Below are 23,577 nucleotides of genomic sequence, written 5' to 3' on the forward strand. Positions count from 1 at the left end.
ACAGCAGCAGTTTTAGAGATGTTTTCTTTGGATTGTTTGACTACTCAAAAGAGAATATAGCAAAATATAACTCATATATAATTAACTTATTTCCTGCTAGCTAAATTTCACAGACATAAAAAAAAATCTGTCTCTCAGTCTCTCTTTATTCAAAGTTGATCTAGACAAGCATATATCCTAAAGCAGTAAAAACTGCATCTCTATATTCATCCGTGTCCTTAAGGTGTAAACATTACTATTTTTTTGTTAACCTGGCAACACATCCCTTACTAAAATGACTACAAAACAACAACAACAAGAAAAACATGGTAACCACAAATTAACCATGGTACACTAACCACAGTAACATAACCATGATATTTATAGTAAAACTGTGGTTATGCAAAAACAACAAACAAACAAACATGGTTACTAGGCTATAGTAAAGAAAAAGTATACACACATGATTGTGGTTAACCATGGTTAATTTTCTTAAGGGATTTGTATTTGTGTATTCTTTGTTTTTATGTTTGTTTATTTATTTTTTTGTCTTTATAACTGTACTGCCTAATTAGCCTTTTTCACAACAATCGGAAATGACGTCAGCGCAGGGTAAAGTTAGTTCCGTTACAGGTCTGTGCCTATTATATCAGTGTGCCCTTTTCTCAAATAATGTTTCTTACCTTTTCTGTTTTGTCTGTTTTCCAAGTTGTTGTTATATAATCTATGAAGAAATATCATTTTACTTGTTTGTAACTTATATGGCCACTGACTCGTGAGATAATGCGCTTAACATAGCGCTGGATGGATCTCCGTCTCCGGCAAAGTCCCTTTATTAAATAGTCTTTGATCTCCGGTATTATCTCAATTTACTCAGTCATTTCCCCTCGAATCACCACATCGTGGTAAATTACTAACACAAATCTACAAACATATTCAGGTGAGTTAACCGGTTTACTGCTAAGCAGTGAAAACACTCCATTACTATGACAAGCTGCAAAATGCATGTGAGATGGAAACATTGTGCATTATGATCGAGTTTGTAGCTTAATGGAGACATCGGATGCAAAATTCACTTTTACATGGTGTTTGAACTTAAAGGGTTAGTTCACCCCAAAATGAAAATTCTGTCATTAATTACTCACCCTCATGTCATTCCAGACCCGTAAGACCTTCCTTCATCTTCGGAACACAAATTAAGATGTTTTTGATTAAATCGGAGAGCTATCTGACCCTCCATAGACAGCAACGCAACTGAAATGTTCCCAGGTCCAGAAACGTAGTAAATACATCGGTAAAACAGTCCATGTGACATCAGTGGCTCAACTTCAGATGTGAAACTCTCTAAAAGGACGGAAGATGTAACTCGGGGGAGAAGAATGATTGAGTAAATTATGTTATTTTTGTTTTCTTTGCGCAAAAAAGTATTCTCGTAGCGTCGCAAAACTGAAGTTGAGCCACTGATGTCACATGGACTGTTTTACCGATGTATTTACTACGTTTCTGGACCTGGGAACATTTCAGTTGCTTTGCTGTCTATGGAGGGTCTAGGAGCTCTCCGATTTAATCAAAAACATCTTAATTTGTGTTCTGAAGATGAAGGAAGGTCTTATGGGTTTGGAACGACATGAGGGTGAGTAATTAATGACATAATTTTCATTTTGGGGTGAACTAACCCTTTAAATGTGTGTTGGTAGTGTGTGTACACAACCACCCTATAATGATACAAATCCACCCAGTGCTTTTTTTTTTAAAATCCCCACAAATCATGAGCACTTTCTCAGATCAATCCGTTCACAGATTCTTGGGAAAGTGACGTAAGTTTTCCCAGGCCCCTCCACGATTGTTGACTGACACTGATGTTTGACCACAGACCCGCTCTGAGTGAGCTGTCAACAGTCCGCTATTGTTTCGACGCCGGAGCAGGTGTAGACAAGATTGTCTCCTAAGCGATTGAAGTGTTTTGTTGTTGGATGTAAGAATGAACATAGCAGTTGTGATTTACTCCTGACATCTGAGCCGCTGAAGACGCAGAGGATTACTTTTGATTTTGAAGCGAATGCGCCCCCTGATCTACTTAAATGTGTCTATGTTCGCACTAATCATTCGTGATCCAGCTTCACCTCCAGAAGATTTTTTTATGAATCTTTGCAAATCACCTTTCCTAATAATGTGCTAGTTAGCAAGTTCTGTGGCTAAAGTAAAGAGTCTCAGAGAACTGCTCACCCCACTGAAGAGAGGGGTGGGGTGAGCAATAGCTCATTAGCATTTAAAGGGACATGCACCGAAATGGCTCGCAGTGAACAGAGCTGTTTTTGACAAGGTAAAAAGGGTGTTGTTTTACACTACCATTGACACATTTGAACCAAAATATGTTATAGACTTTTCATTAAGACCCTAAAGAATCATACCAACTTGTGGAAAATGGGCATCCAACATCCCCTTTAATTCACTATGTTAAGTAGTTTGAACACTGCAATTCAGTTGTTGGCAGTTCAACAGGAAATAAATTGAAAGCTAGTCTAATCCTAATCTGTATTAGCCTATATATTGCCATTGTAGCCAACATGGGCTACATTTATAATGGAAGCCAACATACTCATAATTCATAAAGAGAGCATTTTATGTTAGCATATTCATCAGACAATAATTACACAATTTTGATTATGTAAAACCAACAACATTACATCAGCATCAGAGTGCTGGGTGTCTTATATTAAAAATGAATTGCACCAATAATGATTCTGACAGAAAACTTGCCTGGGACCCTACTGTTGATGTACTACCACACACTCTTATTTTATTTACTTATTTATTTGTGGATTTGTCAGCTAACGGTTTGCTTTGTACGTTCAGTTTAACAACAAAGTTAAAGAGGGTAAAATTTATCATTCAGCCGCACATTTGTTTTAAACACTTTGGCTACCTTATATGTTCTTACTCCACACATATATTAAATGTGTCCTTGAAAACACTCGGTTTTCTAACGTATTTACTTTAACTTTAGGTAATATCAGTGGTATATGACCTTTTTCAGATAAGGCAGAAATTACAACAACAGTGGTTACATATACATATATTTAATTGTTTAATCGAAATTATTCCTAAGGAAAATTTAGTAGTCGCTGGATATTGGTAAGGATATGTCCCTAGCATCCCTACTAAATTCTGAGCCCTTGAGAAAATGTTGGACTCTTGGAGAAACTCAAAATCACCTTGGACTTATCCTGGCACCCATTGGTGTGGATGTGCAAAAGCAAAAGTTTTCAGTTACCAGTGCCATTGTAGAAAAACAGTAGTGGCAGTCAGAAATAATCATTAAATTCTGTGAGCAAAAGTGTCTGATAAGGTATTCATGAGATAAAGTAAGCAGTACTTAGTTGCTCATATGATCGCAATATGGCAGAAGACCTGGATGTAAATTAAAACTGCTTTTATTAGGGTACTGACTACTGATCATCTCACATGATTTTCCTACTATTATAATGCTATTACTTTTCTTTACTTTTACTTTTCTTTTCTGGCAAAACATTTGATGATAACAATACCAAATGCACCTATAACAGTAATGCAATTTAAGAAATAAATGTAACATGTATAGAGCGGTGGTCACACTAGACTTTTCGCTCCACTCACTTTCATTCATATGCAGGCAAATTCTGGTAAAAATGTAAGTTCATGAAAAGAAGTGTCACAATTTGCTGTGTTTTAAAGTTCAAGTTTGGTGAACTCTGACCTGCAAATTTGTATCATGTGAAGACATGTGACCAATAGAAGATCAATAGGGCATGACGCAACCTCTTTTTATTTTATTTGATCTTTTATCAGAAGTTGCTATTGTAATTTTCACAAGTAATTACAAAGAAACAGCAAGTAACACATTAAATTAAACGTGAAATTTTGAAGTGGAAATACTGAAATTTTATTTTCCTGTAAAAGAGTGTAGATTTTTAGTTTATTATTTTTTAAAAAGAAGCCTTAGAGTGTGATGTCATGTCATATGACCGTTTCTTAACAATCAAACAAGTGAATTTGTTCACTATCCATATGTGACCTGCACATGCACATTTTTCACGAACACGACATGTGTGCACGCTAATGAGAGTACAATTTGTCTTTAGTTATCCAAAGACCGAACACCCCCCACAAAACAATTGCATCCTGTTAGTTGCCCCAGTTATTTAAAACAACTTGAGCCTGTTTAGATGCACCCGAGTTATGCAAATCTGCATGCGGACGGCATTGTTGCACACATATATCCCTGGAGGGATGAGCCTGTAAACACCATGCCGGCATTCTTCCCTCGGCCTGAATTTCCCCTCAGCACCCAGTCGATAAATAAAGGCAACGTTAAAGGGGTCTAATCCCGGGGATGACCCCGCTTTGTCACGTCACCTCTCCAGAGCTGAAGGGGGACGGGTGGGGAGAAAAATGGGCGAAAACGCTCCACATTAAATCCACAACAGTGCACGTCTAAGCTGTCACCTCTGTAAATGACCTCAGGCCTCGAATGGGGAAGACAGCAGAAAAGGACACACTTTATAACTCGGGCTCAATTCAGCCCCGAAGGCCCCACCTCTTATTTTGGCTGCACAAAGTGTTGTTGCCGGCTTCTCCGTACATTAATCTTCAACCCCCCGCTCGTCCCCCCATCTCCACTTGGACGGCTCCCTCTATTGTAGCCCGGCTCATTGTAATGTGAGCCTGACTTCATCTCTATGCACCGGCAGGCAGGACTGTCTTTTCCTCTGTCCTGCGCTCCCCCCTCCTTCGCCTCGTACCCCTGCCTTAATTGCCTCGGACCACCAGTATGTTGCGGCTGCAGATGTCTCTCTCCTTAATTTGCGTAGGGAGCACAATCAGCCCCATCTGCTGCAGTTTTTCCTTTCCACCGGCGGCCCCCCTCCCCGAAGAAATCACCTCTGCTCTCCCTTAAGTCTCTGCGGTAAGCCCCCCTACCCCAGAGCCAAAAAAAGCCACAACTCCTACTCCTCCTAAAGAAAACCTTGTCAGTGGGGCTGGGATTGAAAGCCTATCAAAAAGCTATAGAAGAGTGCTTTGCTTCGGAAGGGCACAATCGAGGGTTGGTGTGAAATGAGGGCCCCCTACCAGTTTACTTTTTTCCAGCGCTACTCCCTGTCAGGCCTCTGAAAGAGGCTCGGGCTGCAGAATCGGGGACAGATGGGAGGACTTTAGGGAGGAATAATCAGAACGCGCCGCGGCCGATAAAGGTAGTGCGTAGCGCCGTTGTTTATACAAAACAAAATAAAGTACACAAGCATAAATCCTCTCAATGGGCCGTGTGACACTCGGCCAAAGGCGAGCGGGCGGGCGGGCTTTCGGGCGAAGGGCCTCCCCCCAGACTTGTGCCGATTCTGCGTTGTAGGGGAGCAAATGCAGATGGCGTGTAACAAGGTGGGCTTTTCATTTTTTTATTCTTTCAGAGATGACATATTAAAAAGTTGTCAAAGAGAACGCAAAAGTAGACAGACAGGGCAATTACTCTTAAAGTGACAGATGAACAGAACGGGCACTTTGACTGACATCTCCACTCCCAAATGCCCATAGATTGCATTGGAATGGACACTGAGAGTTGGGAATGATTGATGGTGCATTGGAAGAGAAGGGAACTCCCTTTTTTGTGCATTTTCATAATTTCCAGAGACGACTTTTGTTGTATCAAACAAAGCTCTTTCTTTTTTTTTTTTGCTCAGCTAAAATGAGGGTGTGAGATGAGCGGAGCCACTGTCACCCGTGCAAACCCTTATTATGGAGGGTTCAGTGAGCATTTGTGTCAGTTCATGTGTGCAAATGATTCTCTTTTCTTCGTTTTATTTAAACTCTAATTCAAAAGATATTGAGGACGTTTGCACTAATTCTTGCAAATGACCGGTTTGAATCACGTCTGATGTTTGTAATTTGTATGGAAAACAAACTTGTTGCACAGCATATTAGACACAAAGCAGTTCCTGAAATCATATGTACAAATGCATGCATCCTAATAAATCATATAAGTAACACTTTATTTGACAGTCCACCTTAGACATTCTACTGACTATAAGTTTGCAACTACTTATTCTACTAACCCTAACCTAACAGTCTAATGAGAATTAGTTGACATGTAGTTGCAAAGTTACTCACAGTCAGTTGAGTGTATAAGGTCGACAGTGCTGAGTAGATTACTTACAAATTGTAGTCCATTACTGATTCAAAATTACAAGGCAAAAATGATTGCGTTTCACATTTTAGGTAACGTAATCATAATCATAATCATAATCATAATCCTAATCAACTACTTTTTGATTACTTTTTTACTTTTCACCTAACTTGTTTACCGCATTGAATTAAATAGGATAATCTTACCAAATTGATATAAAAATATAAAGAGAAGATTAAATATTTGTTTACCTGCATGTCATGTGACCATTAACCAATGTCAGGGACCTGGGAACATGTAAATGTGTTAATTATTAACCAATTACCATAAAATCTCAGGGGGTACTTCAATTAAATGTGTTAGGTGAAAGAGGTTCGGCTGACACTTTTGTGTAGTTATAGCCACCTGACTAGCGACTGGTCTTTGTGTGAATATTCACAAAACTGGAAGATGTTCTGACTGAATATAAGTGATAGGCTATTTTAGAAAGAAAAATTTAAAAGATGAAATCAATATAATCAATAAATTATGAATAATTTATTGCTATTGTGTGAGTAATATGTATGTAATCATTAAAAAGTAAATGTAGTCTGATTACGAGTATTTTAAAATGTAATGTAATCTAATTATGAGTACTTAATTTTTGGAATTAAGTTCAGGAACATTATGTTCATGTAAAACTCAAAAATAGAATGTCTTTGGGAGAGGTTTATAGTAGTTGCTAGGGTGTTCCGGGTGGTTGCTAGGTGGTTGGTTATTAGCTCATGTCAAAACAGTACTTCCTTGTGTTTCCAGCCACACGTGCAGGAACTGGAGTTCGGCCCTGCATCATGGTCATTTCTAAATCAGTTTGTTCTCAATTAGACGGCTTTGTATAAAGTTGAATGATTTTTTTGCAAACTTTATCTCTGCCATCTGTGGAAGGTTTTCATTTTTCATTGCATCTATTTCATTATTTCAAAGATCAGCTTCTTTTTCGCATTTGAAGATTTTTGAAAGCTTTGTTAAAACTTTGGCAAATTATCTTTGCAGTGCTTAAAATGTTTACAACTTGCTGTGTTCTAATTACATTCTAAATCAGGCTTAATTTGTCCAGATGTCTTCATATGTCATTAGCTATTTTTAGCTGCACTTCAAACATGCCTGTGCATATGCCTATCTGTGGTCACATGATTTTTTCCTGGCACTCATATTTGTGATTTTCACCACTCTGGCACCAGCACCAGATGGCACAGCCTAGTCCCCTGACATTGGTTCAATAATGTAATTGACAAATAAAGGCTTCATAACTATATACTAGCTGCATGCTCAACCCCCACAGGTAGCATCGTAATCTTTTTAAATGGTGATATGATAGAAGGAGTGATATGATAGAAGCTGCCTAAGGCAAGGCTAATGACATTTGTGCTTGTTTCTCAACTTGCTAAGAGCTGAATGCAGTTTTGATGAAATATAAACCCTTAAACGAACACAATTCATATGAACCTGTAGCCTGTCTAAGAAAAATAGCTTCAATATAATTAGCTTCTAGTAAGTATAGCATCATCACATTAATGAACAGTGACCCCAAAAAGTATTTAGACACTTAAGACATAAATCTTCTGTCCAACGTTTGTTTTTAAAAAAAGAAATTTTGTTATATACTACTGTTAAAAATCTCTTCTCAACAAGGCTGCATTTTTTTTATTCATCTATTATTTATTCATGTAAATTTAAATGCAAATTGATTGCTGTGATCAAAGCTGAATTTTCAGCATCATTACTCCAGTCTTCAGTGTCACATGATCCTTCAGAAATCATGCTAATATGCTGATTTTCTGCTCAAGAAAAATTTCAGATTATTATCAATGTTGGAAACTGTTGCGCTGCTTAATATTTTTGTAAAAACAATAATAGATTGTTTTCAGGATTCTTTGATGAATAAAAAATTCAAGAGCAGCATTTATTTGAAATGGAAACATTTTGTTAAATTATGTTATTATTTTAATGTGTTTGATGAAAAATCAGAAGTGTGGATCACATAAAACTTTTTATCATACTCAGGCTTTTTATAATACATTTTAGACCTTGTCGTTTAACCCTTTCAATCATAAACTATGAAAATCCATCATAAAATTGTTTTGAAACAGTTGAATTGTTTATATCAATTTTAAAAATAAGGATATACCACAGTTTTGTTATACTGAACATTATTAATAGTCATATTTTTTGTTTTCAAATGTTGGTGTTCTTGTTAATTAATTTTAAGGCAACAGGTTTTTTTAAGTAAAGTCAACTGATTGCTTTTTACAGTGCAAGGAGAAAACTGTGCCAGTGAAGAGCTTGAGACTAAATATAAGATGCGTAATGTGTGAAGAAAAACAAAAAAACAAAAAAAACAAATCAAGGTAAATATTGCATAATGTTTTTGTGTTATTTTATTAATTATTGTATTAATTCGTTCAAATTATGCAAACGTATTTAGATATGATTTAATTAGGATATATAAAAAGTGATGCTGGGCAACGATTAATCACAATTAATCACATCCAAAATAAAAGTTTTTGTGTACATAATAATATAGGCCTATGTATGTGTGCTGGGTATATTTATTATGTATATATAAAGACACAAATAAACAGTATATATTTTGAAAATATTTACATGTATAGATTTATATTCATATAATTTATATTATATATAAATATATTTAATATATTTATATATAATATATATTTAATATATAAACATAACATATTTTCCTTAAATATATACATGCATGTGTGTGTATTTATATATACATAACAAATATAGACAGTACACACACATATATTATGTACATAACCTACTCTTCTAGGACGCCTGTGAGAATACCAAGGTTATTATCGTTAACTAAAACTGAAACTATGAAAAACATGTTTATGATTTAAAGCTGAAATAAACTTAAAAATGTAAACAAACAGAGAAAAATGAGCTTGGCAACGAACTAAAATAAGTTAAAGTAAAATTAACATTTAAAATATACAACAAAATTCTAAATATTAATAAAACCTATAATAGTATATACATAATACAGCTTCGTACATCCAATAAAAAATGAACTTAAGTCCAGTTGATCAAAGGTGAGCCAATTGTTGAGTCACTGTTTTGCAGATGAAACTTAGTTTGATATTTTGTGTCTAATGCAATGACATTCAAAAACTACTTTGTATATGGTTCAAATACAAGCATCTTATTGCCAAATGGTCTAAGGATCATGATAAGCAGTTTTTGAGCTGTATTCCTACAGGTGCTGCTATCAGGGGAGTACCGTGCTAATTGTGCAGTTTTCCATGCTGGAGCCCATGTGTCAGTCGACGTCTGGCGAGAGACAGCGGGGACATGCAGCGCTCATAGGTGCGAGTGGCACTGGCACTCATAATGGAGGCTCAGGCCTCGGCCCGTGAACCCCCCACAGAGCCCGCTTTGCTGTGAAGCACCGCCTTTTGTTTGCCATTTATTTACCTTGCTTACCCAAGCCATAGTGGTGAGAACAATGAGGTCTAGATCAACAGCTCCTTGAATGGCTGCGGCTTCTTTATCCTTTGCCTCTGAACACTGGTTACCTCCGAAAGCCAGTGATTAAGATCCCAACGGGCTATCTGCAGTTCAAAAGCACAAAGGAACTCCACTTATCCAATAAAGAGTCCCACATTCTGCATCCGTAGCTTGTTGCCGTTAGATATGGTACTGTGAATGCCACGTGAGTCTTTATACACTTCAGAAACAATTGTTATGTTCAACTTTGGGTGTTTTTATGTTTTTTTCCCCCCTTATACTATCTTAAACTATGAAAAACTATGAAAAACTGGTTTGATAAAATTGTTAAATTTATGGCTATACCACAGTTTTGTTATACTAAACATGCTTGGTAACACTTTACTTAATGCCTTTATGTATAATGCATTATAAAGGGTTATTAAATGATATAATGCATTAAAATGATTCATAATATGCATTGTAATACATTATATCTTGTTGTAAATAATTATAACCGAATTTAAAATGCATAGTGTAACAATGAATTGAAAGTGTTATAATGTATTAACTGTGGTTACAATTCATGAGATTGTACTGCGCATTATAAGGTGCATTACAAAGCAAACTTTTTTATATAATGCATTATACATAAAGGCTTTAAGTAAAGTGTTACCACATTTTTTTTTTCACTCCAAGTGTCAGTGAAGAGCTCTAAATAGCTTAAATGAAGAAAAATCATTACAGCATATTTTTTTTGTGTGTGTCGTTTCCAAATTGTAATTTTGTCAAATTATGCAAAAAGTATTTTGATATTATGTAGTTGCATTTAAGATACATAACATGCTATTAGCTTTTAACAGCCATTTTAGTTCATAAATGTTAAATATGTAATTTCCTTCACAGAATTTTATTGAACACAATGTATAGCCAATAATTTGAAATGTGCATGATGGAAATATTTTTAAATATATATATATATATTTACATATTATCATAAAATGATCTTTTGGATATTGAATGATGCCTTTGTGTTTTACAGTTACCATTGATCTCCACAAGGTTTGTTAACGCAGCAAAGTTTTTTTGATGGCTGAATATTGGAGGTTGGTTTGACTGCATGGGGTAGAAGGGAGGTTTGGGAACCGGCGGTCTCAACCAGCTGCATGGCAAAACGCCGCCCATTCCCTGCTCAACAACAAAAGATGAAAGCGTGTCCTGCTGGGTGGCAAAGACACCAGGTGACTAGAGCAACCTGAAGGGTGAAGCCCAATGTTCCCTAATGCAGAAAAAAGCAGGATCCCATTCTATGGCCACCATTTAAGCATTTTGCAAAGGGGAGTTGTTTCCCCAGCTTTTTAAACATGACCACATAATCCTTCCCCTCTCTAAACACACAATAGAATGGTAAGAAGGTGGCACCACCGAAGCCTTCCATAATAAAACCAAGTATTCTGGACCAGTGCACACAGGTCGGGTTTCACAGGGGATCGCCAAAGACTGGCCTGCACTTAGAAACATCCTCCTTTCCAGTGTTTATTTTATCGATTTGTTCTTGTTGTCCAGTCACAAAACAAGTGCTGTATATGAAGTAAAAAAGGAAAATGTATATATCTGAGGTATCTGAACGCATACTACTATGCAGCAAGTCACTATATGTGCGCTTACCTCAGTAAAACCCATTGTAATGTACATATAATGGAAAATGTTCCATGTTTCCATGTCTTTTATAGGCCTGCATCACAAGCAGTACAGCTCTGGGTTTTAATATAATAAAGTATTACAAAAAATTGGCATATGATTCAGTGGAAAATAGGTTTAGCACAGCACTAGTCAGATTTAATTACAACATTCTATCATAATAATTGTTCAAATATTTAACTATTCTTAATGCAAGTATTTTTACTGTCTCAAAAATATGAATAATAACACAAAAATAAACGTTTCAATAAAAAAGTCAAAATATCATGCATAATATGAATAACACTGTGAAAATATTTCTATAAAAGTTTCTATCTTAGTTTCTTTTTCTCTTTTTCTTTTTGAAGTTTGACATGCTGAATACAAAATCGTTTTACTTTTTGTTTTCTATTATTTATAGTGCTCATGAGAATTAAAAAAATATTTTGACAACTTATACAAACTAATCTGATATTACTAATGTATACAAATGACGCGCTACATCCATAATACTGAGTTAACAACAACAGTTTAACATAAACAGTCAGCAGACCTTCAGAGGTGTACATTGGATGATTGTTGTCTTTTATGACTGTTCCAGAAAACACTACAGTATTCCAGAATATTACAGAAACTTCTGGAACATTCTCATCCTTGCAAAAGCAAAATATCTATCAAGACATGCAGAATTAGTACAAAAACGTATCTGTACTAAACCAATGTTTCATAATTAACGACAGAAGTTCAAAAATTTCCCTGACCTAAATATTGACCAAAATACTGATGCTATGTGAAAATACAGTAAACAGTACAATAATGATTAGAGCCATGGCATTACAAAAGAACCATAAAACATTGAAGTGAAACAAATTATGCTATATTGTGTAATAAATATAATTTAATTTCATAATATAATTTTTATAATATGATGAGAAGTTTGTTATATACAGAATGTGCTTGTATTGACTTACACTTTGAAACATAATAGGCTCTAATTAAAATGTCTATAAAAAAGATTAACCTCACATTTTTGGCGTTCCAGTTTTGAATACCTCATTGCTACCAGCATTGAGTCTTTGAACTCAAAACCTAATGAGAACAATTTCGCTTTTTTTCAGACATTACGTAACCAATATTGCTGTTTCCATGGTATCAGAATTGTTTGCAGGTTGTGTTTACACAGTGCTCAAAATAATGGGTTCAGAAGTTCACGCGATAAACTCGACATGCAAAGGGAGTCCACAATTGTTACTGAGAGTAAAGGGCAATCATAAATGTGACACTGTCCTTTTCTCCATAATTTATTTCTTGCATGTCCACATATTGACCATGCTGTTTCTTGGCCTTTATATTAAATAGCATTTTCTCAGATGTTATGATTAAACATACTTCAAAAATAAAAAGTAGTCAATGGAGGTACGATAGGAGGTAAACTGAAATAAACAATTAAGCAAAATGATAAATTGCTAAAATGTGACAAAAAAAACACTGGCTTCATAATCAAACATTAATTTAAACTATCCAAATTAAATTAAACTACATTAATGACATTCTATGTGGAATATATTATAGTAGATTAGACGTAGATAACTGTGAAATTCAGCCCTCAGGGGAAATAAGAAAATAATCGACTGTAATTTAATGAGCAAAGAGACTCGTCACATTTACAGATATTATTTACTGGTGTCAGTATAATGTGCACATTATCATCACTGTCATTGTTTTTAATATGTATTTTAAGTTGGCATTTATTGTTGTTGATTGATATACTGTATTTAATAGCTGATGCATTAGAGGTGGCATTTCTATTCTTTAGGGAAAACCTTTTAAATTTAGTTAATTTTGTTATGGTATTTTCTTCAATTGCAGGGTGGAAATGACTAAATTATGACTAAATTAACCTCACTAGTTGCACCAATAATTATTATTATTTTTTTCATTTCATATCAGATAGAAATAGTCCCTTACACATGGTTCTTTATTTGCATTGATGGTTCCATGAAGAACCTATAACCTTTCAATTCCATAGAAGGTTCTTTAAAGTGAAAAAAACAAAACATGTTTGTCACACAAAAAGTTCAGAATGGTTCTTCCACATGTTTGGAACGTTTATTTGTAAGAGTGTGAGATGTGAGAAGCACGTGTTTTCTTTTTTTACAGTGTTAACTAAGACACTTTCAGTTGAAAAGATGTACTGATCAGTGCACAGAGAGCTGTCAGCTTCCAGTAATTTGTTGTCATGCGCTTTATATAAAACTTTTGAGTCACACTTGATCGTGCTTCACAGCAACCCGTCATCTTGCAGAAGGGATGACTCCTGAGCATTACCCTGTGAATGAGAAGTGGCAGGTCTAGTTAGGTTGTGAAGGGTATTTGGTAGTCTGTTAATCATTCTCGTGACAGAGTACTGGCAAGAACCCATCAAAAGCCTGAGTGTCGGGTCCTCAGGGCGAGTGATGGATGCTCGCCCCACTCTGAGCCTCCAGAGGAGTGATCCGCAGTCTCCTCTGGCTTTATAATAATGAGGACAGGAAGCCCAGTTTGCAAAAGAAGTGCTACGTCAAGAGTGGAGTGGGTTCCTCAGCGCTGAATAAGAAAAAGAGAGGGCACGATTGATCAGCAGCTTTATTGATCTCCCAATCTGGAGGTGGAAGCGGGACAGCTGAGGCGTCGCACGAGCGTCACACCCCGGGTCCTGTCCTCTCTTTGCATTATTCCTCTGACAGAACACTCTTTAGTATGCACTGGAAATACTAGGGCTGAACAAACATTACAACATAAAATTTATGAAATAAAATCAGAATTACAGGGCTGGACAAAGTAACACAAACTAAAAATAAAACAAAATATTAACTGAGAAAGTATTTTGTCTCTTAGTACTCATGAAATCCCTCTGTATTCTATATTGTATCATTCTACCTCTTTTTAAAGCATATGTTTCAGACACAACTTGTCTTTTTTTTCCTTTTTATTTATTAATTTAGTAAGACTGGGGAACCTCTTTGCACTATGTGTATTGTGTTGGTATTATCTATGTGTGCTTGTTTTTGTTTTTATTTTTTTCCCTTTCTTTTCTTAACCTGTGTAGAAATCACCATCAAATGAATATTAATAAATCTGACATAATCCTTAAGATATAAACACATAGTGACAGAAAAAAAACACTCACCTCATAAAGCATTTTATATATATTCCCCATTAACATACAGCTTCCTCTTTATTCTCTGAGGCTAAAGACCCAAACACATGCCATTACTTGTCACTGACAGAGACAGATTGTTTGTATATTTGTCTGAGATCAATATCTAGTTTGTCCCAGTGGACATGGCAAACTGCGGTGTGATTTAACTGCATGTGGACATTGTGTGTCTGTAGATTCTCTTTACTGTTATATTACATTGTTATTAATTTAATAGGTTGATAGGCAAATTAATAAATAAATATATATACATAGGTCTTGTTTTGTCTGCATTAAAGTAGGCTCGCTTGCTAACAATGTATGTATAATATATAATATGGACACATTCTTTCCTCATTAAAAATCTATAACACAGCATTGAATCTCATATCAATGTTGAAAAAAATGTATAGAAAACAAATATGTGCAATTTCTTCAATAGTATATAACTACAAATAACATACAGGTGTGCTCAAAATTATTCATACCCATGGTAAATATGATCAAAGGCAGCTGTGAAAATCAATCTGTATCATTAATCCTTTTGATCTTTTATTTTAAAAATGTACAAAAATCTAACCTTTCATTGGATAATAAGAATTTAAAATGGGAGAGAAATCTCATTATGAAATAAATGTTTTTCTCTAATACACATTGGCCACAATTAATCATACCCTTTTATTCAATACTTTTTGCAACCTCCTTTTGCCAAGATAACAGCTCTGAATCTTCACCTGATGCCTGATGAGGTTAGAGACACCTGACAAGAGAATCATCCAGAATCACTCCAGGACCCTTCAGATTCACAGCTCCATGTTGGTGCTTCTTCTCTTCAGTTCACCACTCATTTTCTTTAGGGTTCAGGTCAGAGGACTGGAATGGCCAGCAGAAACTTGGTTTTGTGCTCAGTGACCCATTTTTGTGTTGTTTTTGATGTTTGTTTGTGGATCATTGTACGGTTGGAAGATCCAACCACGGCCCATTATAAGATTTCTAGCATTGACAGTCAGTTTTTAATTTTTTATATGTTGGTATTCAATTGAATCCATGATGCCATGTGTCTAAACAAGATGTCCAGGACCTCCAGCAGAAATATAGGCCCACAACATCAATACAGCAGTATATTTCATTGTACACATGGGGTACTTTTTATCCCTGTGTTCACCAAACCCATCTTGAGTGTTTGCTGCTAAAAAGCTTTTTTTTTTTTAGTTTTATCTGACTATAGAAGCCAGTCCCATTTGAAGTTCCAGTCGTGTCTGACAACTGAATACGCTGGAGTTAGTTTTCGGATGAGCGAGGAGAATCACCCTATGTGGTGAAGTAGGGGCTGTTTTTTTTTTTTTTTGAGGCTTTCTGACCCCAAGATTCAACTAATCTCTACAATTCTCCAGCTGTGATCCTTGGAGAGTCTTTAGCCACTCAAACTCTCCTTCTCACCATGCATTACGACGATAAAGATACGTCCTCTTCCAGACAGATTTGTGATATCTTTAGTTGATTGGAAGCTCTTAATTATTGCCCTGATGGGGGAAATGGGGATTTTTAATGCTTTAGCTCTTTCTTACAGCCACTTTCTAAATTTGTGAAGTTCAACAATCTTTTGCTGCACATCAGAAATATATTCTTTGGTTTTACTCCTTGTGATCAATGATTAAGGGAATTTGGCCTTTGTGTTGCTCATATTTATAATCCTGTGAAACAGGAAGCCAAGGCGGGACAACTTCATGTTCCCAGTCACCCTGGTGTGATAAAAATGCAAATATGAATGGGAATATACTTCATATTAGATATTTTAATCATGAGAATGTCTAGAGGTACCAGTAATTGTGGCCATTGTGTACTAGAGAAAAATATTAATTTCCTAATGTGATTTTCCCCCACTTTCACTTTTTTTTAAATTTTTTTTTTACTTCAGTTAAAGGTTAGACTTTTTAAATGAAAGATCAAATGGATAAACAATGCAGACTTATTTTCACAGCCTTCTTTGATCATATTTACCAAGGGTATGAATAATTTTGAGCACAACTGTAGCACAGATATCCTGTGGACTACTTTTACACGGTGTCCTAACCTTTCCCATTGCTACAGGTAACTCCGCCCACTCCGACGGAGTAAACAACGTTAAACATAAGGGGAGACTGATTGTGAAAATTTACAATCGGATGTAATATGACAAATCCTTCAGGCCTCACAAAGCTAGAAAACATCAAAGCAGTCACGAGGTATGTGTTCAGTTCTGTTCTCTTCAGCTGCAGGTGCGAGAGGCTGATTGGCTGTATTTGTGACTGACTGTGTTGCGTCACGCTGATGCTCCGTTTTCAGCTCTGTGGACAAATATCTTGTCGCTGCAATATCGTTGCATCCGTTTTGGAGCTTATTAGTCATGGTTCCTATGAACAGTAGCTGTATGGAAGAGAGCTTAGTGGAAATTCTCCAAAATATATTTTGGAAGTCATATGGGTTGTAACGACTCGAGGTCAAATGCATGTATTGATAAAAAAAGCTCGTCTTGGTGACATTAACATAAACACAACTAATTATCTCAAATTATATATGTTAAAACAGAGGTCAAATGCAGTCTACAGAAAAATCAAATGGAACATATGGGGTACATATGGAACTCACGGAACAAATTGTGGCATTCTAGTGGAATTATGAAATAGGATGTAACTTGACAAATGAAATTTGCATGTTTTCTTTGTGTATCAGTCAGAAAATATGTCAGTTGTATATTAAGAAAGATTATTGCCATCCATGCACTTTCATAGATGGGCCTTTATGTTTATGCATGTTCATATGTGAGGCTCATGTTCAGTTCTGCTGTCGTTTTTGAGGTTGTGCCTTTCTGAGGTGGCTGTACCATCTTGTGAAGTCAAAAGACAGACATTTATTTTCTTTGAAATATTCAGTAGTTTTTTTATGTAACATTTTTCATGTCAGGAGTACAGGCAGTGACTATATTTGCTCATTTGTGTGAATCATCTTGAAAATTCATTTCTAAACTCATTTTCATGTAGGCCTAATGCTACAATTATTTTGTTCCACCTTGTATATGGCATGCGGTTGGCTGTTTTAAATGTAGTTAGAGACTCTTTCAAATTTGATCTATTTGATATTAAACAGTTTTTTCATCTACACAAGAAAAAAAAAACAAACATCAATCACATTTTAAAAACCCTGATACGTTTGAAGACCTGGGGCTTTATTTGTACTCTGTTAAAAGTTTAATCTCAAAGGTCCAGTGTGACGAATCCCCTGAACTGTGACAAAGAAAACTCGTCTTGCCCATGATATGTGGTCTCAATTCATTTTCCACTTTTTTAACTGTGGAAAACAGAGGTGCCTTTCCAATTTTACCATGTACCATTTGCCCCTTGCTTCATGTGGCCTTTTGCCCTGATCTCTCCCTCCCCTCCTTAGTCCTGCCAGCATCACAGACCTTGCAATAATTGCCGATTTCTAACTTCCCCTGGAACTAATGTGATAAAATCTAAGAAAAAGACAAGGTAGACAAAGAGAAAGATGTAGCCCTGGGCAGGACGGCTAGCAAAGGTCTAAGCCAAGGCAACAAGTGCCTTTGGGACCTAATGGGATTTTCAGGGGCTTGCATTGATCTCCTGCATGCCCATTCACAGAGTCTTTTGGCAGCCGGACGGCACACTTCAGCCCCCCAGCTCTCCCTGGTGCGCACCGAGAGGCCCCCCGTGCAAAAGCAGATCAGCCGCTCTCTGAGGTCAAAGCTACAGGTGATACTAATGGACAGAGGCTCTGTTATTAGTGTTAGAGAGCTCAGTTGTGCATATGGCACAACTCACAGATTACACTATACATGGAAGGATTATATCGTATTTTGAAGTTTTGCAGTGTAAATTCTCTCAAAGGGATAGTTCACCCACAAATTTAATTTGCTGTTAATTTACTCACCCTCAGGCCATCCAAGATATAGGTCACTTTTTTTCTTCAGCAGAACAGTAAAGAATTTTAGCTGAAAGCGTGGTCCTTGGTGATTCATAAAATGCAAGTCAGCAGCAGCCGTGTTTGAGAATAAAACGCATATCAGGGAACTCAAAATCAATTCATGTGGCTCCAGATGGTATATTGAGGTCTTATGAAATGAAACGATCTATCTGTGCAACAAACTGAACATTGTATCATTATAACCTGTAATCCAAAGCTTAATGCAACTGGAAATCCCATTCTTTTCTTTTTGGACAGTTCGTTTCTGTTCCAAATAACTGATTCACCAGTTCATTTACACAATCTCACACAATTATGTACTGTAAGGTTTAGGGCTGATGTGTCTTTGTAATAGTCTTACTACAAAGTACTGCGCTGGTACTGTGGTACAGAGGTGGTATCAGATCGGGGTGTAACAGTTCACCCATGTCACGATTCGGTTTGGTACACAATACTGATTTCACAATGCTTTAAACAAAGCCAAAATAGAGTTAAAAAAAAAAAAATTGTTTAATTATTTATTCCAAGACATATGATAAAAAGTTAACAAAAAGTAATCAGAATAGAAATATTAATAATTCTGCTTAGCTAAAAATACAGAATTATGTAGCACATATGCTTGCACTCTGTCCCTGTGTACATACCTTTAAAAAGTTGAACACTTTGTATTTTATTAAATCATATGTTTTATTTGTAATTTATTATTATGCAAATTTAAGCGTTTTTGTATGTGTATTAATCAATGTTTATATGTGAATAAAAGCCTAAAGTTTAATTTTTGAGTGAACTATTCACAGTTCATATTATCACTATCCACAATACACATTGTTGGATTTTTGTATTGCGATATCCACCTTATTTTGCAACACGGAAGTAAGCTATTTTCTTTGAATGGGCAAGACTTTCAATTAACTGCTGTAGGTACATAACTAGAAGAATAGCAAAGTGTATTAAGCAGTAAAATGTTAATAAATTAGAATTGTACATATAATAACAAATTCCAGTTTGCAATATGAAGCGATGTAACGTGCTGTTTTTGCACTGGTAAAATAACTGGAAGGAATGATACTGAAAGGCCCCCTCAATATATATATATTTTTTAATAAATAAAACCTTTTGAAAAGGTACTGTCCCAGCTTTCGTATACTTTTTTTTTTTTTTTTTTTCCTGACAGTGTGGATACAACTGTATAAATGTCCTAGATCATTTAATTCTTGCCACCTCACTTCGAACGTTTTTGTCTACTGGACTTTTTTTATTTTTTGGAAAAAAAAATTCTTCAGCTGTACAATCCATTGACTGCACTGTACTATATTGTTATTGTCTATATTGTTACACCCCTGGTAGATATCAGATGATACTTTCATTTACCCGAAACAGACACATTAGGACATATTGCAGCATGTATGAATGTCATTGCATTAGATACAAAAGAGTAAGTGGCATCTGTAAAACATTTTGCAGGAGCTTTTATCAGAAATGAACACTATTCTGGGTCATTTTAGCAAGTGCTTTTAATCATGAATATCATATAGCAATTTATCATTAAAAGTGTTTGTGCTGTATTCCTTCAACAATGCCTGATGAAAGTTGAATGACCAAAATGTATAAAAATTTGCAAGCAACGGTGGTGTGCAAGATTCACCTTTTTGTGTTCAAGTGTCCAAAAAGCTTTTGTATCATGGTACTGAATATACTATGGTATCTACATAGAATACCAGGTATTAGCATGGTACCATAATCCATAAGCCATAGTAGAACATCAGACGTTTTTTGTTACAGTAGTTTCATGCAAAGTGTTCTGGCTCCATTTTGCTCCTCCTTCTCCAGGCAAAACCCTGAAACAGAGTTCAGTGTTTACGCTAAAAATTGCATTCTTTGGAATATAGCATATTCTTTCAAAAGTAGCATGACAATGTATATGAATTCACAGTTAAATAGTGCAGCTGACTCATGCAAACATTTGATGAAATTAAAATGCAATGAAGAAATGTCATATTACATTTTGTTTATTGCTAGAGTGGTGGTATTCACATTCGGACAGAGCAATTACCTCAAGCCAGTCTTCGTCGTTACTCTGAATGTTACCATAACAAGAGCGCGAACACTTGTTCATTCATCAGTCTTGCCACGTCTGTTGTTACAGCATGTACTGTATATAGACAAGTGGGTTCATTCTTTGCAGCGAGGGCTTCCTTTGTATCGCTGACGGCCACAGAGAGAGCTTCAGGGCTTGATCTGAGGGTGGGCAAATCTGACAGCCCACACTTTGAGTCGCCGTGGACTGGAGGGGGAAGGGAGCCAGCAGCTCTGTCAGGCAATCTTCAAGTGGCAAAGCTTTTCAAAGCTTTGTTATCCACTTTGGGATGCCCCCTCTGACCTCACTGTGGACATGCTTAGCCCTTCAAGGAAATGGAGAGGGATCTAGGGCGTTCTGTATTGTCGTCCGAGGGAAGCAGGGTTCAGACTCGCATGACCGCCATTCCCCAAGGAGCGGTCGGGGTGAAGACCCAGCACAAAGGTGAACCAGGGGAGTTGTCATCGGACACATGAGAGAAGCAGAGCAGCAGAAAGATTTAATGTCCGCAAGGCGACCTCCTTGTTTTGCGAGGCTGTAATACACAGCGCCTATTCTCTCTTTGTTTTACTTTTCCTTGTACAACTATGTCGTCCCTCTATATCCTTCTCTTATTGCAACAAAAAGAGTTTCAGTGAATTGAATCTGTACTTTCAAGCTTGTGGGTCAAGGAAAATATGGAACAAGTCAAATTTATTTGGATAATGCTTTTCAAAGCAGCTTAACAGAAAGTCATACTCAATGTCTGTAATGCCTTAATGTTTAAAGATTCAGCTCTTGTTTTTGTTCAAAAATGCATCGCCATCTATGGTTCCATGAAGAACCTTCTGTAATTCCATGGTTCTTCTGTAATTCTGTGGTGCTAATTATCAGTGTACTATTTATTTTTATGTAGCATCAATATTTTGGTAAATATTTAAATTTTAGAACTAATATCATTAATTATGAAACATTAGTTTAGTACAGATAAGTTTTTGTACTAATTTTGCATGTTTTTTTTTTTTTTTTTTTAAAGATGTTTAGTTTTTGTGAGGATGTGAACATTCTAGAAGTTTCTGTAGCATTCTAGAATATTCTGTAATCTAGTGCTTTTTGGAACTTTATTTCATATTTTTTATGTTATAAAACTTTATTTCAACCCTTTTATGTTATAAAACTAAATAAAACGAATGGATGAATGAATAAATAACAGATTAGCTTGTATAAGTTGTCAACATTTTTTAGTTTTCATGAGCACTTTTAACGATTTTTGTATTCAGCATGTCAAACTTCATAAACATTAAAAAAGTGAAACAAAACTTTTACAAGTTTCACTCAGAAATTGCCAGTGAATTTCATGAATAATTACAAAGAAATGGCAAGTAACACACTGAATTAAATGTGAAAATTTGAAGTAGAAAAACTGAAATAGTATTTTCTTTAAAAAAAATAATTTTTACAGTGTAAATGTTTTTTATTTTTTTATTATTATTATACTGAAATAATTTTGGGTGTATGATTTACTTTTGCTAGTAAATTGAACAAATAATTACAAAGAATTGGCAAGTAACACATTCAATTAAACAAGAAATTTTGAAGTAAAAAGGCTAAAATAGTAATAGTAATCTTTTTATTGCGATCTAAAATCTTTTTACAACTTTTTATAGTGCAATCTCAATTTTACCCCAGAAAATGCATGTCAAATAAAATGCTATGAGCATGCTGAGTTGCTTTGCTGTGAATTTTCTCTCTTCTCTGCGGTTTGAGGAAAGATCACAGTCGAAGCAGGTGTTACACACTTCTCTATTATGAGCCAAATCAAACAGCCACCAATCCCCAACATCAGCCGCAACACGCAGCAACAAATGTGCAACAGTTGGCCATTTCCAACTCTAAAAGGCCAAACCAAATCCATCTTTGTGGTTCATTCAACAGCAAGGTGAAGAGTAAAAGTTGTGCTCCATCTCCTTTGATTTAACCCTTGCTTTGAGAGACTGCCCAATCTGGGTTCATCCCTGGCACGCCAATAGCTACACACAAAATGCAATTAAAAGAGGCTGCCTTCTCATTCTCCGTTCCAGACACTTTCACTCAGGGCTTAATCCATCCCCCAGCTTTAAGACCCTTATGTGATCTGGGACACACGGTTCCCATTCACACCGCTTCATCCTGCTCTTTTGTGTTCTTAATCGTTCCTCAGTATTAAGCAGCCTTGGCAGCCCAATCCCCTTACTAACACACAGCCCTGGTGCTTTGTTAGGTCCAGCACATCACCCCCATCCTCTGAGCTGCGTGCTGCCCCTCTCCTGCCTGAGAGGCCCTCCTTCACGCCGCATGGCTTATCCCATGTCGCTTCACGTGCCCGTTGTGTACCCGCAGACACCGAGAAAGAGGCCTTAACAGACAAGTAGTGAAATCTTCTTCATTGTTGTTGGTCCCTCAGAATCATCTCATGCACTCACAGATATGCTAAATGTCGCACCTGAGCGGTCTTTTCTTTGCATTCGCAATCCTTTAGTGAAGCAAATGTCTATTGCATCCAATGAATTATAATGTAAATATTGCAAAAATTGTCAAATATTGCATTTGTCAGAATTGAAAGAAACTGTTCACAGTGAATTGTGTAACTGCTGCAGACGTACTCTTCATTTTGCGCACCAAAATTCGTATTATTTAAAAATTAAGGATGAAGAAGTTAATACTTACTAAGCAATAAACTGCATGAGCTGCATGATCATGATATAATTTTTTTGTTTGTTTATGTGCACTGCATACATTGTAAAAAATAAATAATGTATGACTGACTAAGCATACAAATGATAATAAAAATGTGACTGGATGAAATAAGTTAACGAAAGACTAAAATTAAATAAATTCAAATACACATTCAATAGTTTGGTGTGGAAAATATATATTTTTTAATGTTTCTGAAAGAAGTCTCTAATGCTCACCTGATTTATTTGATTATAAATAAATGAATTAATATTGAGAATTTGTTTTATTTGAATATATTTTAAAATGTAATTTATTCCTGTGATTTTCAGCACCGTTAGTTTTCAGTGTCACATGACC

This window comes from Onychostoma macrolepis, chromosome 14, assembly GCF_012432095.1.
Source record: "Onychostoma macrolepis isolate SWU-2019 chromosome 14, ASM1243209v1, whole genome shotgun sequence".
Taxonomy (NCBI): domain Eukaryota; kingdom Metazoa; phylum Chordata; class Actinopteri; order Cypriniformes; family Cyprinidae; genus Onychostoma; species Onychostoma macrolepis.